The sequence below is a fragment of the Schistocerca serialis genome, chromosome 1, assembly GCF_023864345.2.
Source record: "Schistocerca serialis cubense isolate TAMUIC-IGC-003099 chromosome 1, iqSchSeri2.2, whole genome shotgun sequence".
Taxonomy (NCBI): Eukaryota; Metazoa; Arthropoda; class Insecta; order Orthoptera; family Acrididae; genus Schistocerca; species Schistocerca serialis.
Window position 1 is genome coordinate 422378860 of NC_064638.1, and position 15481 is coordinate 422394340.

Here is a 15481-nt window from a genome sequence, read left to right on the forward strand (position 1 = left end):
CCACTGGCCAATAATTTCTGCCATCTTTCGGGTAGATTACGAATCCACTACGCACCGGAAGTGCTGGTCAGACAGGGCGTGTGCCATTGATCTAACTCGGTGGTAGTCAGAGGAGGGCCGGTAGCTGTTGCCGAGCCGTTCTAGGGGCTTCTTGCATCGGGCATAGATGTGTTAAGTCCCATAGTGCTCAGAGCCATTTGAACCTTTTGAGTCAGAGGCAGCAACGTCTGCATAATTCGACAGGTGGGGTAGAACTTACCATTTCACCAGTTCCGAATATGGCTTGATGGGGTTTGCGACATTACGTAGGCATTGACATACTGTGAAATCATCTTTTCACATTCATCGCTATATTGTCGTTTGTTTCTCAGTGCTCGGTTTACACGCAGCAGTTGCTTTCGATAACGATCACCTGTGATTGTATCCGTCGCTTTCAGTAAGTAGAAGTTTTCCTCTCTTCCACCATAGTGCCGAACTTCGTCGTCAAAATGACTGTTCTTGAAGCGTTGAAACCATTGGCTTACGCTCTTTCACTAACAGTTGCTGCACCGTAAGTCTTACCCAGCGTTATATGAGCCCCAGCAGCCAATTTTTTCATCTTAAAGCAGAAAATTAAAAACCCCTCAAATGAAAACAATTTGGCTCGTAAGTTGACATATTCAATCGAGTATGAATTTACATTATGAAGGCGTTTTGTTTATAATGGCTTAAGCTTGATGTATGACACTCATGACCTAGTACCTCCACCACCACTTTTACAAAAATTAAACATGCCCATCACAAAAACTACAAAGAACAATTAGAAGAGAACTGTGCAAGTACAAAAAAATTAGTTCAACAATTTTACTATAATTTAGTAATTTCAACTACTAAGATGCACTGTCGATACTACAACATTGGCAAACCTTGTCTTCGTGCTTACAAATATAAATGTTTCACATAATTAACAAATTACATCATGTAGATTATTATTAATATTCATTCATCTGCCCTGAAAGCGGCTGTAGGTATGCAGGAGAATCTAAAGGACTTCTCACTGAGGTCCTCCCACAATCATCCGAATCTATATGCCATGTCACTTTGATTCCACATTAGAGATATATTCTTAACATACAAAAGTATCTCTCTCACATTTAGAACAGTGGTCACCGGATTGGTAAATCACGTCAGTATACAACTGCAACCTCTTCTCCTGTACGTTTCCAGTCCTCTTCGTTCAATTCCCAGCAATGGCCACACTTCTGCAAGAGTTAACACTTTAGCGCTCAGTGAAAGGTTTGACCCGGGACTACGCGTAAAGCTTCTAATTATAAATAGGTGTCTAACTGCACCTTATTCGAACGCTTTTCTATAACTATCGAGGGATCTTAATCATGGTTCTCCTGACATTTCAGGCCATTTCATCACGGACGCCGAGGCATTCATTATGCTCGCTCAGTGGGAGTCGGCTGCGTAACCACCACACCCAGAAACGAACTGGACACTACTTTCAAAATGGCTTCGGGTTCAAAATGTGTGTCCGTAAACCGATGTTAAACATACATACAAATCAACAAAGCAAGTTCTAAGAAATTAACAAATGTAAGTTTAAAACTTTGCTTTTAGTTAAGGAGCGTTAAGGTAATTGGGCTTGAGGTATAACAGAATTACAAATTAACGATGGAAATATTTTAGAACTTCCGGGAACAATTCATTTCCAGTAATGCCATTGTGACTATGAATTTTTTCTGTTGTCTAAGAATCTTTGATAGTAATGCCTCAATTCTCTCCATAAACCTTTGCATCATTCTCACCGACGTTGCGACTGGATAGCGAACCGTTCACTGTGGGCATCTCATGTTTCTGCACGCAAGTAAAATGATGCTTCAAAGCTTGTACTACAACCCTTTGATAATTCGGGCCCTAGTATATACACTTTTCCAATCAACCGATTATACATACCTTCTATCGTACACAGCACTGACCACTTTTGGCGTAAACGTTTGTTATTATACACACGGTGATTCAGCTGCTCCCACTGCTGTGTTTTGTGCAACACGCATCGCCTTGAAACACCACTTGCAAGAGTTTGATGTTTAGTCACTAGCTACACCCAAACTACTTGTCCTACAGAAAAAAGAAATACGACTTTTTTTGGAAGAAATTTAATGTAGTTAACTTTTATACTGGCGCACGCTTTCGCCAGAGGTCGTAGTTTTCGAATTATAGAAGAAAAACGTACGAAACTAACCTTCAAACGCATTTTCATTTTATTGAATAACTCGAAAACCGTGGCCTCCAGAGAAAACGTAACTAGTGCAAAAGTTCACTACATTAAATTTCAAAAAAAATGCTGTTCATAGTTTGCGCCTAGTGAGCGAGAGAAGAATACCAAAATCTCTGGCATGGGTTTAGAAGGCGTCGAGGGTACTTAAGATCCAAAGGCAGGAGCAGCTGAATCACTATTTGTATTGGATTAGGGGAATCAATCACGCTCCAGCGAACAATAGATTTTGTAGAAGAGTTTTCTACTCTGATAAATAGACCCTCATTCTTTTCGCGTCAGTACCCCTTCTATTACCATGATGGTTAGACGTGACGAAGAAATAACGTACAGAATGAATCCCTGATTTCAAAATTTTCATATTTGACATATGCCTATAAGTGAGTCTGTACACTATCTGACAGAAATATTGAAACAGTGCGAGAAATGTATGCTTGAAATGCAGAAGACGTCATTCACAGTGAGGTCGTCGGCACATCTCAAATAATTGTCCCTTTCCGCCGTTCCGTGAAGTCTCCTCCTCACTCCAGCTTACTGCGTTGATTTCCCATGGCTGGTTCAGCACCACCTACATCTTTTCAAAATGACAAGTGTAGTTTTGTGAGAACGTAACTGATGTGTTCGGTGAACATATTTCTTTTGTATTTTGTGAGTACATTTCATGTAAGACATTTTTCTCTAGCATCACGTTTCAAATACCCCCACATTCTCCTTCCCGATTTTCTCAAGGTCGAAGTTTCACACTCCTAGAGGACTATGCTTCTGACAGTTCCCAGATATCTCCAATTCCACGTCAGTTACCGGTACCTCATTTTGTAAAAGTAATATTTATTCCCCAACTGCAAATTACTCCCACTGCCTGCCTTATTTTGACAGTATTGTGTAGTACTGCTACTTATCAGATCCCCCTTGGTTTCCACTGTCACTTCTAGATTTTTCCTTTGACGAGGCAGTTAATCTCCTTTTTCTTTTCTAATTTATTGCCTACCACGAAGCGTGGAAACAGCCATCTCGATAGTGGAATGTCGATTGTGAAGATACTAATATGAGCGATAATTGTCCGTGCAGCGAAAATCTCCGACCAGGCTGGACATCGAGCCCCGAACAGTTCGATTAGCAATCCGCCACCCTGATCGCGCAGCTGCCGAAGAAAACCGGCTACTTTTCTTTGTATTATCCTTCATCATTTGAGACACATTTTTTTATTCTTAACTCTGTACTCACTTTGGTGTTAATTAAAACCATATTTCATGTCCCTTAAACTAGTTTTTTTTTTTTAAATAGCTGGGTGTTACTTTTATTTTCACAAGTTATTACCGGTTTCGGCTTACCGCCATCCTCAGATATGTTGTAAATATAAAAATTTTTACAACAGATCTGAATATGGCGGTAAGGCGAAACCGGTAATAAAGTGTAAAGAAATCTGTGTGTTCAAGACGGACGTGTAAAAATAAAAGTGCTATAAATAAAATGATTGCGGACTCATTTACAGACTTCAGAATCAGTTTAAGTAAAATCGTTGAACTCTCTGAGACCAACTCGCTGCAGATGCCTCCCGATACGTTCGTGAGAAAACTATAAGATTCCAATAACAATGGAATGAATACATAAAAAGAACTAAAGGAGATGGAAGAGGAAACATAATGAGGCATCCACAAAAATGTATGTACACTAAAAGTGGATATGCGCGTGTTCCAGCACAGCTTTGGAATTCCTACAGAAATATCAAGCAAACTTTGTACATACGCGACTCATTATCTGGAAAAATATACTGTCCAGGTAACACACACTTAGGGACGTTCGGGTATGGGTTCTGGTGTGAAAAGTTGTATAAATAATTGTAAACGAGTTATACTAGTGTCAACAGTTTTTGTGGGTTCTGACTCGACTAGTCCGCAGCTCGTGGTCGTGCGGTAGCGTTCTCGCTTCCCGCGCCCGGGTTCCTGGGTTCGATTCCCGGCGGGGTCAGGGATTTTCTCTGCCTCGTGATGACTGGGTGTTGTGTGATGTCCTTAGGTTGGTTAGGTTTAAGTAGTTCTAAGTTCTAGGGGACTGATGACCATAGATGTTAAGTCCCATAGTGCTCAGAGCCATTTGAACCATCACTGACTCGACTAGTGGCAGTAGCATTGAACCGTATGGGTAACAACTGCGGTTGGAAGGCTGACACATGAAGTTGAATAATGGACTGTTTGGAGCAGTTTCAATCGAATTTGGTACACGTATGACATATCACCTGGAAAAAAGTATTGTGAGAGTGGAATATCATTAGCATTTCTAGAGGTGGGGGTAAAGGTACGGCAGCGAAGAGGGTCACATGCCGGAGTAACTATGGAACACAAGGAGCAATTTCAACCAAGCTTAGGAAACATATGGCTTACTGTTTAGGGAAAAATGCTGTGGGATTTAGACATGCTTAGTACCACTGAGAGTGTGAGTGGATATTAACAGGAGAAAAATAAAAATAATCGTAAACACTGGTATTAGCGTCGAATCTATACCTTTGTTGTTAGGGGTTTGTGCCAGTCCCGTTGACATTTAAGCCGTGGATGAGTAAGCTGGACTGAGAAGGGGGTGGCGTGCAGAGTTATTGGAAAGGAACTGACATTAAAAGCAGACCCATAATTTCATTTCCATTCTCTACACAATACAAGATGGGAATAAATCAGAAACCAGACAACGTTGCGGTATCACTTAAAATATACGGGAAATGTCAGCAAAACAGCGTAAGATGTAGACTGGAAAAATATCACGAGGAAAACATCGAACAAAAAAGTGAAGAGAAAGTGGAAGGCATAACTAAAGTGCAATCGCTAAACAAGGTTTTCCGAAATCCCTTGATCAAAAAAGGAGCAGTTAATAATCTAGAGGTTGAATTAAGTACAGCTGCCAACATCACTAATTTGGAAGTAGATACCCTCGGTGTAGCTAATCAACTTATGTCAGTTAACTAAGGTAACTCTTCCGGTCCAGACCGTATACCATTTACATTCCTTTCGGAGCATGCTTATAAAATAGCTCCATTTTCAGCAAGCATGTACATCAGCTCTCTCGACGAAAGTCGAGCCGCGCAGATCACGCCAATAAGCAAGAAAGGAAGCAAAAGTAATACCCTGAATAATAGGCCCCTGTCACTGATACCGATTTGTAGAAGCTTTTTGGAACACATACTGCGTTTTAGCTTTCTGAAATACTTCGAAGAATGCGATCTGTTGACGCGTAACAAGCACGGGTTCAGAAAATATTGTTCTTGTGAAATTAAATTGCCTCTTTACTCACCCGAAGTAATGATTGTTATCGACAGTCGATCTCATGTTGAATCCATATCTATAGATCACCAGAGCGCTTTTGACACCGATATTCACAAGCGGCTTCTCGTCAAATCGCATGCCTGTGAAATCTCGTCTCTAATTTGCGTCTGGATTCGTAATTTCTTGTCGCCAAGATCGTAATTGAAGTAAATGAGAAGAGACTATCTAGTGAGGCCGAAGCGTTATCTTGTATTCCACAAGTAAGTATTTTAAGCGCCCTTCCAATGTAGGAGAATCAGAGCAGGCCCCTTCTTTTTTTCATTATGATTTTGTCATTTACCGGCATAAGAAGTCAGCCTCATTCTGCCAACGGCCTTGTCAAAGAGGACGGAGGAGCGGACAGAGGTTCAGGGCACTCTCTAGTCCTAGGGGTGGGAAACTGCCCCTAAAGGCGAAAGGATCAACAATGGTAAACGGCATAGCAATGTAAACCACCGCATTAAAGACACGTAACATGTATCCACAGGACATGTGGCCTGTAATTGGAGAAGTGTTATGATGATCTCTCCATTGGCAAAAGATTCAGGGAGGGGACTGTCAAAGGGGAGGTTACAATGAGAAAAAGACTGAATAATCAACGGAAGGATAATGTTCTACGAGACGGGGCGTGCAATGTCAGAAGATTGAACGTGGTAGGAAAACTACAAAATCTGAAAAGGGAAATGGAAATTCTCAATCTAGATATAGTAGGGGTCAGTGAAGTGAAGTGGAAAGAAGACAAGGATTTCTGGTCAGATGAGTATAGGGCAATATCAACAGCAGCAGAAAATGGTATAACCGGAGTAGGAATCGTAATGAATAGGAAGTTAGGGCAGAGAGTGTGTTACTGTGAGTTGTTGAGTGATAGGGTTGTCTCGTATCAGAATCGACAGCAAATCAACACCGACAAAGATAGTTCAGGTACACATACCGACGTCACAAGTTTAAGATGAAGAGATAAAGTGTATGAGAATATTGAAAGGGTAGTACAGTATGTAAAGGGATACGAAAATCTAATAGTCATGGGAGACTGGAATGCGGTTGTAGGAGAATTAGTAAAAGAAAAGGTTACAGGAGAATAATGGGCTTGGGACAAGGAATGAGTGAGGAGAAAGATTAATTGAGTTCTGTAACAAGTTTCAGCTGTTAATAGCGAATACTCTGTTCAAGAATCACAAGAGGAGGAGGTATACTTGGAAAAGGCCGGGTGATACGGGAAGATTTCAGTTCATCATGGTCAAACAGAGATTCCAAAATCAGATACTGGATTGTAATGCGAACCCAGGAGCAGACATAGACTCAGATATCAATATAGTGGTGATGAAGGGTATGCTGAACTTTAAGATATTAATCAGGAAGAATCAATAGGCAAGGAAGTGGGATACGGAAGTACTAAGGAATGACGGGATACGGTTGAAGTTCTCTAAGGCTATAGATACAGCAGTAAGGAATAGCTGAGTAGGCAGTACAGTTGAAGAGGAGTGGACATCTCTAAAATGGCAATCACAAAAGTTGGGAAGGAAAACATAGGTACAAAGAAGGTAACTACGAAGAAACCATGGGTAACAGAAGAAATACTACAGTTGATCGATTAAAGGAGGAAGTATAAAGATGTTCCGGGAAACTCGGGAACAGAGAAATATTAGTCGCTGAGGAATGAGATAAATAGGAAGTGCAGGGAAGCTAAGACGAAATGGCTGCAGAAAAATGTGAAGACATCGAAAAAGAAATCATTGTCTGAAGGACAGACTCAGCATACAGAAAAGTCAGAACAACCTTCGGTGACATTGAAAACAAAGGTGACAACATTATGAGTGCAGCGGGAATTCCACTGTTAAATCCAGAGGAGAGAGCGCATAGGTAAAAAGAGTACACTGAAGGCCTATTTGAGGTGGAAGATATGTCTGATGTGATAGAAAAAAAAAAGAAATCGATTTAGAAGAGATAGGGGATCCAGCATTAGAATCAGAATATAAAAGAGTTTTGGAGGACTTAAGATCAAATAAGGCAGAAGGGACAGATAACATTCCATCAGAATTACTAAAATCATTGGGGGACGTGGCAAAAAAATCGACTTTTCACGTTGGTGTCTAGAAGGTATGAGTCTGGCGACATACCATCTAACTTTCGGAAAAGCATCACCCACACAATTCCGAAAGACGGTAAGAGCTGAAAAGTGAGAGAATTACAGCACAATTAGCTTAACAGCTCATGCATCCAACCTGCTTACAAGAATAATATACAGGAGAATGAAAAAGAAAATTGTGGAGGTGCTAGATGACGATCAGTTTGGCTTCAGGAAAGATAAAGGCGTGAGAGAGGCGATTCTGACGTTGCGCTTAGTAATGGAAACAACACTAAAGAAAAATCAAGACACATTCATAGGATTTGTCGACCTGGAAAAAGCGTTCGCAACGTAAAGTGGTGCAAGATGTTCGAAATTCTGAGAAAAGTTGGGGTAAGCTATAGAGAGAGACGGGTCATATACAACATGTACAACAGCCAAAAGGGAATAATAGCAGTGGACGACCGAGAACGATGTGCTCGTATTAAAAAGGGTGTAAGACAAGGATGTAGCCTTTCACCCGTACTGTTCAATCTGAAAATCGAGGAAGCAAGATGGAAATAAAAGAAAGGTTCAGAAGCGGGATTAAAATTCAAGGTGAAAGGATATCAATGATACGATTCCCTGATGACATTGCTATCCTGAGAGAAATTGCAGAAGAATTAAATGAGCTGCGGAACGGAATGAACAGCCTAATGAGTACAGGGTATGGACTGAGAGACAATGGAAGAAAGACGAAGGTAATGTGAAGCAGCAGAAATGAGAACAGCGAGAAACTTAAAATCAGGATTAATGGTCACGGAGTAGATGAAATTAAAGAATTCTGCTACCTGCACAGTAAAATAACCTATGACGGAAGAAGCACACTAGCAATGACATGAGAGATGTCTACTTATATCGAATATCAGCCTTAATTTGAGGAAGAAATTTCTGAGAACGTACGTCTGGAGTACAGCATTGTATGGTAGTGAAAGATGGACTCTGGGTAAACCGGAACAGAAGAGAATCGAAGCATTTTAGATGTGGCGCTACAGACGAATTTTGAAAATTAGGTAGACTGATAAGGTAAGGAATGGGGAAGCTCTATGCAGAATCGGAGAGGAAAAGAATATGTCGAAAATACTGATAAGAAGAAGGACAGGATGATAGGACATGTGTTAAGACATGGGGGAATGACTTCCATGGTACTAGAGGGAGCTGTAGAGTGCAAAAACTGTAGACGAAGACAGAGATTGGAATACATCCAGCAAATAATTGAGAACGTAGGTTGCAAGTGCTACTTTGAGATGAAGAGGTTAGCACAGGAGAGGATTCGTGACGGGCCGCATGAAACCAGTCAGAAGACTCACGACCGAAAAAAAAGTCATCAGAAGATCGGAATGAACTACAAAATGATTTAGATAGTATATACGCATGGTGAAGAAAGTGACAATTAGCCGTAAACAATAAGAAGTATGAAGTTTGCACATGAATACCAAATAAAATTAGATTTTGGTGAGAGGATGAAACACAGAAATCCAAAGGTTTCCGATTAAATTATATACCTTAGAACGAAACAAATATACTAAAGATACTGCCTCCACCACGCTTGTCTGCCCTCTCATGTGGTATTGTTTTGTGATATACGATCCTTACCAGACAGGATTCGTGGTGGACCTCGAGAAAGCTCAGTGTATGGCGCTCCTCTGTTTTACAGCGAAAGGTGGAGAGAGTGGTTATGGATGATACGAGAGTCATGGTGCCGATCGTAAGACAAAGGCTCTTTTCGTTGCGGTGGGATCTTTTGACAAAATTTCATTCTACCAATTACTCCGCTAAATGTGAAAAATTTTGTAGACTCCAACCTATAATAGGACCATAGCAGTGAAAGAAGAGAAATCAAGGCTCACCCGGAGAAATATATGTGTTCATTTTGCAAGTAATCTTTGAGATTGGAACGGCTGAAAAATAGCCTGAAAGTGGTTTTATGGAGCCTCGGCCAAACAGTAGAATGTGAAATGAACCTGTATATTTCCAGAGACCTATTCATATCACAAACATCTAACATGTGCTCATATACATAGCAACCGAAGCGACGAATGAAAATTTGCACCAAGGCCGGATTCAAACCCGTGCCTCCAGGTCACTATGCTAATCATTCCACCACTCTGGCACAGTGGCTTTGCCCTACTGCACAGACTACTCTAGCACTCCTGTCTCCTCGATCCAAATTCCTATTCCCGCCTTAGCTCACTGGTATTCTCCCGAAACTCGAACAGGTGAAGCGCGAATGGGAATTTATGATTGAGGAAGGAGACGTACTGTGATAGTATGCGCTGTTGTGAGAAGCCGCTGTGCCAGCGTGGCGTAGTGGTTAGCGCATTTGCCTGGTGAGCAGGAGACCCAGGATCGAATACCGGCATTGATAGAAATTTTGTTCGTCGCAGTTTGCATTATACAGTACAGTTACAGGGTGTCCAGAAAAGGGCTCCCTGATTTCAAAATTAAATATCTCGAAAACAAAGATCGATAGAGGAATGCAGTAAACGGTATGTTTATTGTGAAAGCTGTAAGAAGTTTATACAGCAGTTTCAAATAATAGTTACAAAAGCTGCTAACAGATGGAGCTGTACGCTGTACAGCTCATATCAGCATACATAAGTGAAATAATCGTATGAAAAGAATCTTTGCAAACAATCACATCACAATGTTTTCAAAATGTTCACCACTGGCACTACAGAGGTGGCGCAAACGAAGAATGAAATTCGTCATCACTTTTCGTAGTGTCTCAACCGAAATGGATTCACATACCACAGAGATCGCCGATTCAAGCTCGTCCAGCGTGGCGGGATGCTTCGGGTAGACCATGTCGTTCACTGTACCCCACAAAAAAAAAGTCACAGGGAGTCAAATCCGGCGAATATGGAAGTCAATCCATGCTTGCACCAGTAAATTTGGGATATTCCAAAGCAATGACTCGATTCCCGAAGTATTCCTCAAGAAAGCGAAACACTTGTTCGGTCCGATGTGGTCGGGCTCCATCTTGCATAAACCATTCAGTACCTGGTCGATCATCTAACGCTTGCTGTGTGGCGACAAATTGTTCCAAAATTGCAACGTACCGTGAACCAGTGACCGTTTCTCGAATGAAAAAAGGGCCAATAATTCCTCTGCCGCATACTACAGCCCACACAGTAACTTTAGGAGAATACAGGGGTTTCGCTTCACACCAAATATGACTTTTCGGAACCTCAAAATCGCCAGTTCTGCTTATTCACGTATCCATTCAGGTGGAAGTGTGCTTCATCTGTAAACCAGATGCAGCCAACATCAAATCCTTCACTATCAATCATTGTGAGCATCTGATTAGCAAAGGCAACCCTTTGTTGCACAGCTCGTACGGGTATGGCCTGGTGCGTTTGAATTTTGAATGGAAACATGTGTAGGCTCTTTCTCAGTATTTTCTGCGTGCTGGAACGCTTCAAACCAGTCTCAGATGCAATTCTACGGACGGATGACATTGGATTTCGCTGAATTATTCCAGAAACTGTGGCGTTATTTTCAGGCGTAACTGCGGTTTGCTTTCGGCCAACATGCCCCACTAGATCATCAGTTACGCTGCCTGTTCGTTGAAATTTTGCGAAGAGCTTACGAATGGTTTTCGCGTCGGGTCCTTTTGGAACATTAAATCGTGCTTGAAAACTTCGCCTTGTTGCCGTAGGACTCTCTACTAACCTGTGGTACTCTAGCACCAGAAAAACGCGTTGTTCAATGGAGTACATGGTTTTAATCTCTTCCTTCGGTACGCTAACCTCCTTTCACGTTTCAATAGTGGAACTGACCGCTCTGGGCTTCGGATCACTATTTATACTAGGCGTTACGTATGGCGATTACAGCGCCGTCTGTTAGCAGCTTTTGTAACTATTATTTCAAACTGCTGTATAAACTTTTTACAGCTTTCACAATAAATATAACGTTTACTGCATTTCGCTATCGATTTTTGTTTTCGAGATATTTAATTTTGAAATCAGGGAGTCATTTTCTGGACATCCTGTAAGTGTGAATTGCATACCAATCAAGTAGATGTGGATGTAAATAAATTAAGACAAAGTGGACAGAAGCATTATGTGTGTGGACCTCACTTATTACGTCAAACTTATCTCAAAATCTAAAATCGTTTATTTTGACAAGGGAACCCAAATGAGCCAGATGGCTGGGGAACATTGCCAGGAGCAGCTGCGGCGCTGTAGATGGCTCGAGGCCTCCTGGTGCGAGCGTAACGCTTATGGTCGTGTCTGCACACCCCCAGCAGAACACGAGACGAGGCCGGGAGTGCTCCTGCCGGGTCGGTGACCGGCTAGCAGTGGCTGCCAGCGGCGGTCCGGCAGTCCGCCTTAACGATTGCTGCCGCTGCGATGTGCCAGCCACTCGCTTAAGAGATCGTTTCCGACACCACCACCGGAAGAGTCTAACGGGAGACAGGATACGAACCTCGCAGATAAAAAATACTGCAGGCAGCAGACCGGCAGCGAATTATTTTTCACGTCTTAAACGTCACAGAAAACGGGTTTCCCATTCTGGTGGATGGACACGTCATAAAAAGGTGTAGGTTATATTAATCAGTGTAACAGACTGTGTAGAATGTCATGTTCTGAAAAATGTTATCTTCCGGCTGCACAGCCTTTATTTGCCCATATCGCATGAATTACATACACTATGCGATTAAAAGCATCCGGGCATCCCTAAGAACATACGTTCTTCATATTAGGTGCTTTTTGCAGCCACCTACTGCCAAGTACTCCATGTCAGCGACCACAGTAGTCATTAGACACCGTGAGAGAGAAAAATTATGCTCTCCACGGAACTCAAGCATTTCGAACGTGGTCAGGTGGTTGGGTGTCATTTGTGTCACGTCAGTATACAAGATTTCCACGCTCCTAAACATTCCTATGTCCACTGTTTCCGTTGTGATAGTGAAGTGGAAACATGAAGGAACACGTACAGCACAAAAGCGTACACGCCGACCTCGTCTGTTGACTGACAGACACCGACGACAGTTGAAGAGGATCGTAATGTGTAATAGGCAGACATCTATCCAGACCACCACACAGGAATTCCAAACTGAATCAGGATCCACTGCAAGTACTATGACAGTTAGGCGGGAGGTGAGAAAATTTGGATTTCATGGTTTAGCGGCTTCTTATAAGCCACGCAACACGCCGGTATATGCCAAACGACACGTCACTTGGTGTAAGGAGCGTAAACATTAGACGATTGAACAGTGGAAAAACGTTATGTGGAGTGACGAACCACGGTATGCAATGTCGCGATCCGATGGCAGGGTGTGGGTATTTCGAATGGCCGGTGAACGTCATATGACAGCATGTGTAGTGCCATCGGTAAAATTTGGAGGTAGTGGTGTTATGGTGTGGCCATGTTTTTCATGGAGAAGGCTTGCACCCCTTGTTGTTTGCCTGACACTATCACAGCTCAGGCCTACATTGACGTTTTAAGCGCCTTCTTGCTTCCCACTGTTTAAGATCAATTCAGGGATGGCGATTGGATCTTTAAACACGATCGAGCACTGGCGATTGGATCTTTCAACACGATCGAGCACCTGTTCATAATACACGGCCCGTGGCGGGGTGGTCACACAACAATAACATCCCTGTAATGGACTGGCCTGCACAGAGTCCTGACCTGAATCCTACAGAACACCTTCAAGCACCTTATTGAACGAATGCCCTTCGAGAGTGGAAGCTGTCATCAAGGCTAAGGGTGGGCCAACACCATACTGAATTCCAGCGTTACGGATGGAGGGCACCATGAACTTGTAACTCAATTTCAGCCAGATGTCCGGATACTTTTGATCACTTAGTGTATGTGTACGACTAGTTTCTGAGAACTTTAATTTTCATTTGTAAATCAGAGAGAATTCTTTTTTATACACTTATACACTTACACACGTATGCTACATACACTTAATATATATAAACTTAATGCCATGTATGTGGTGCACTATGATCTAGGAGCGGGTCCTCAAAACATAGGAACTTAACTCTAATATAAATAAATATAATTATGGAGACTCAATTTCGAAACTACAAAAAGAAATATTCGAGGTGCACATACCTCGCTGGAGCAGACGTACGAGTGTCGCGTTATACATAACAGGATAACACCGTACATGTGGTATTCATTCATGAAAGTTGGCGTTAAAATACGATTTGTGTACAAAATGTTACTCTCTCTGTCCGTGCTGACAGTTGGCGGTACGCTGCCCATCGATAGACAACCAGACCGTATCGTGTTGTGGAGTACCACCAGATGGTGGCAGGCTCCTACTTAGTGACTTAGAAAATCTAATACAGACGCGTTTTCCACATCTGTACAATCCAAAAAATGTATAAACTACATTTGCAAGTTTATTTAAATTTCAAAACAATTTGAGAACATTTTCTTATTAAGAATCAAGAAATGGCCGTGTCAAGTCGCTGAAAATAAACGCACCGTTTAAAAGCATACAGTCGAAGTTACTAACGCCTTTTCTAAATACACTAAGATAAGTTCCAAAGGCTGGACCACAAAACCCACAAGTACAACAGACTACACAAGGTGCTATTAAAAAGACATTTCGGTTCTGTTTTCAGCGGACATTAATTTACGTTTATGCAATCTTTGTAATATTTGTTGTAACGTTAACAGTGTGGCAGTAAATTACAAGCAAGGTTCGTGCTTGTTGACAAGTTTGGCATATGTAGAAAAACCAAATACTACAGAGTTATGCAGAGCACATTTATATCATTTAACACATTCAGTAACATGCTGTTACAATCACCACAAGCATTTATTTATAACTGAAAGATGCACAATTATTCAGAATAGTATATCTATGTTGTATGGACAACAGGTCAAATCATTTACGTTATTAAACAGTAAAATCAACAGGAAAAGGGGGAAGGAATGAGGCGGAAGGAACCGGACGGGAGGAGGGGGGGGGGGGATAATGTTGGTGGACTCTAGGAACGTATTCAGAGATATTTAGCTCATCTCGTGCTTCGGTGAAAGGATCCAAAAGGCCGACTATATGACATGTTATGTTATTCAAAGAACCGTCTTTCATGCTATGTGCACAGCAGCGTTCTCACCATTCGCATAGTCAAGCTCTGAGAGTGCCTATGATCTGAAACAAATAACGATTTCACACCAACAGATGTACTGTATGTTATGTGGGTGTATTAGTTGTTCAGCTAGACCATAGTCGCAGTTGGGTTTTGTGTAAAATGTAACCTAAGTTCTGGGTCTAAACAGTTCAATTGAAACACCATTTATTGCTACTGGTCTAGGTCGTAATGAGAAGTGTCTTTCATGATAAGAGCTGTAGGCCCATACATTCTTTATGCACATCTAGAGTCTACTTAATGCATGTGAGTTGTTTTAAAGAAAGGTGAAACATTTCATGAGTATACCTACATCGTGGAAGATACAGTTCCCCTCGTTATATACTTAAAAGTTTCTAGGACGAACTGGTAGTGACCATATTATGTAATTAAGTCGTGTTGATTTCAAAACCGTATAAAATCTAGACCAATGTGTACTGTTGTTTATTGATGGCTGCTACGTAAGAGGGAGCTTCGTACCACTCATGTCACACGACAATGTTGCTTTCAATCTAGCGATTGTCTACTGCATCTTACAGGTTTTAGCTGGACGCTGCCTCACGCTGGATAAATTGCATATAAGATTGACACGCTTTCTTGAGTAAATCTAGTGCCTTTTTTCTGTAGCCAAAGCATATACAGGACTATCATAACCATATAAACGTTTTGAAGGTAAGACTACATTTAAAAATTAACATATGTGTCACGAAATGACTTGCTATGT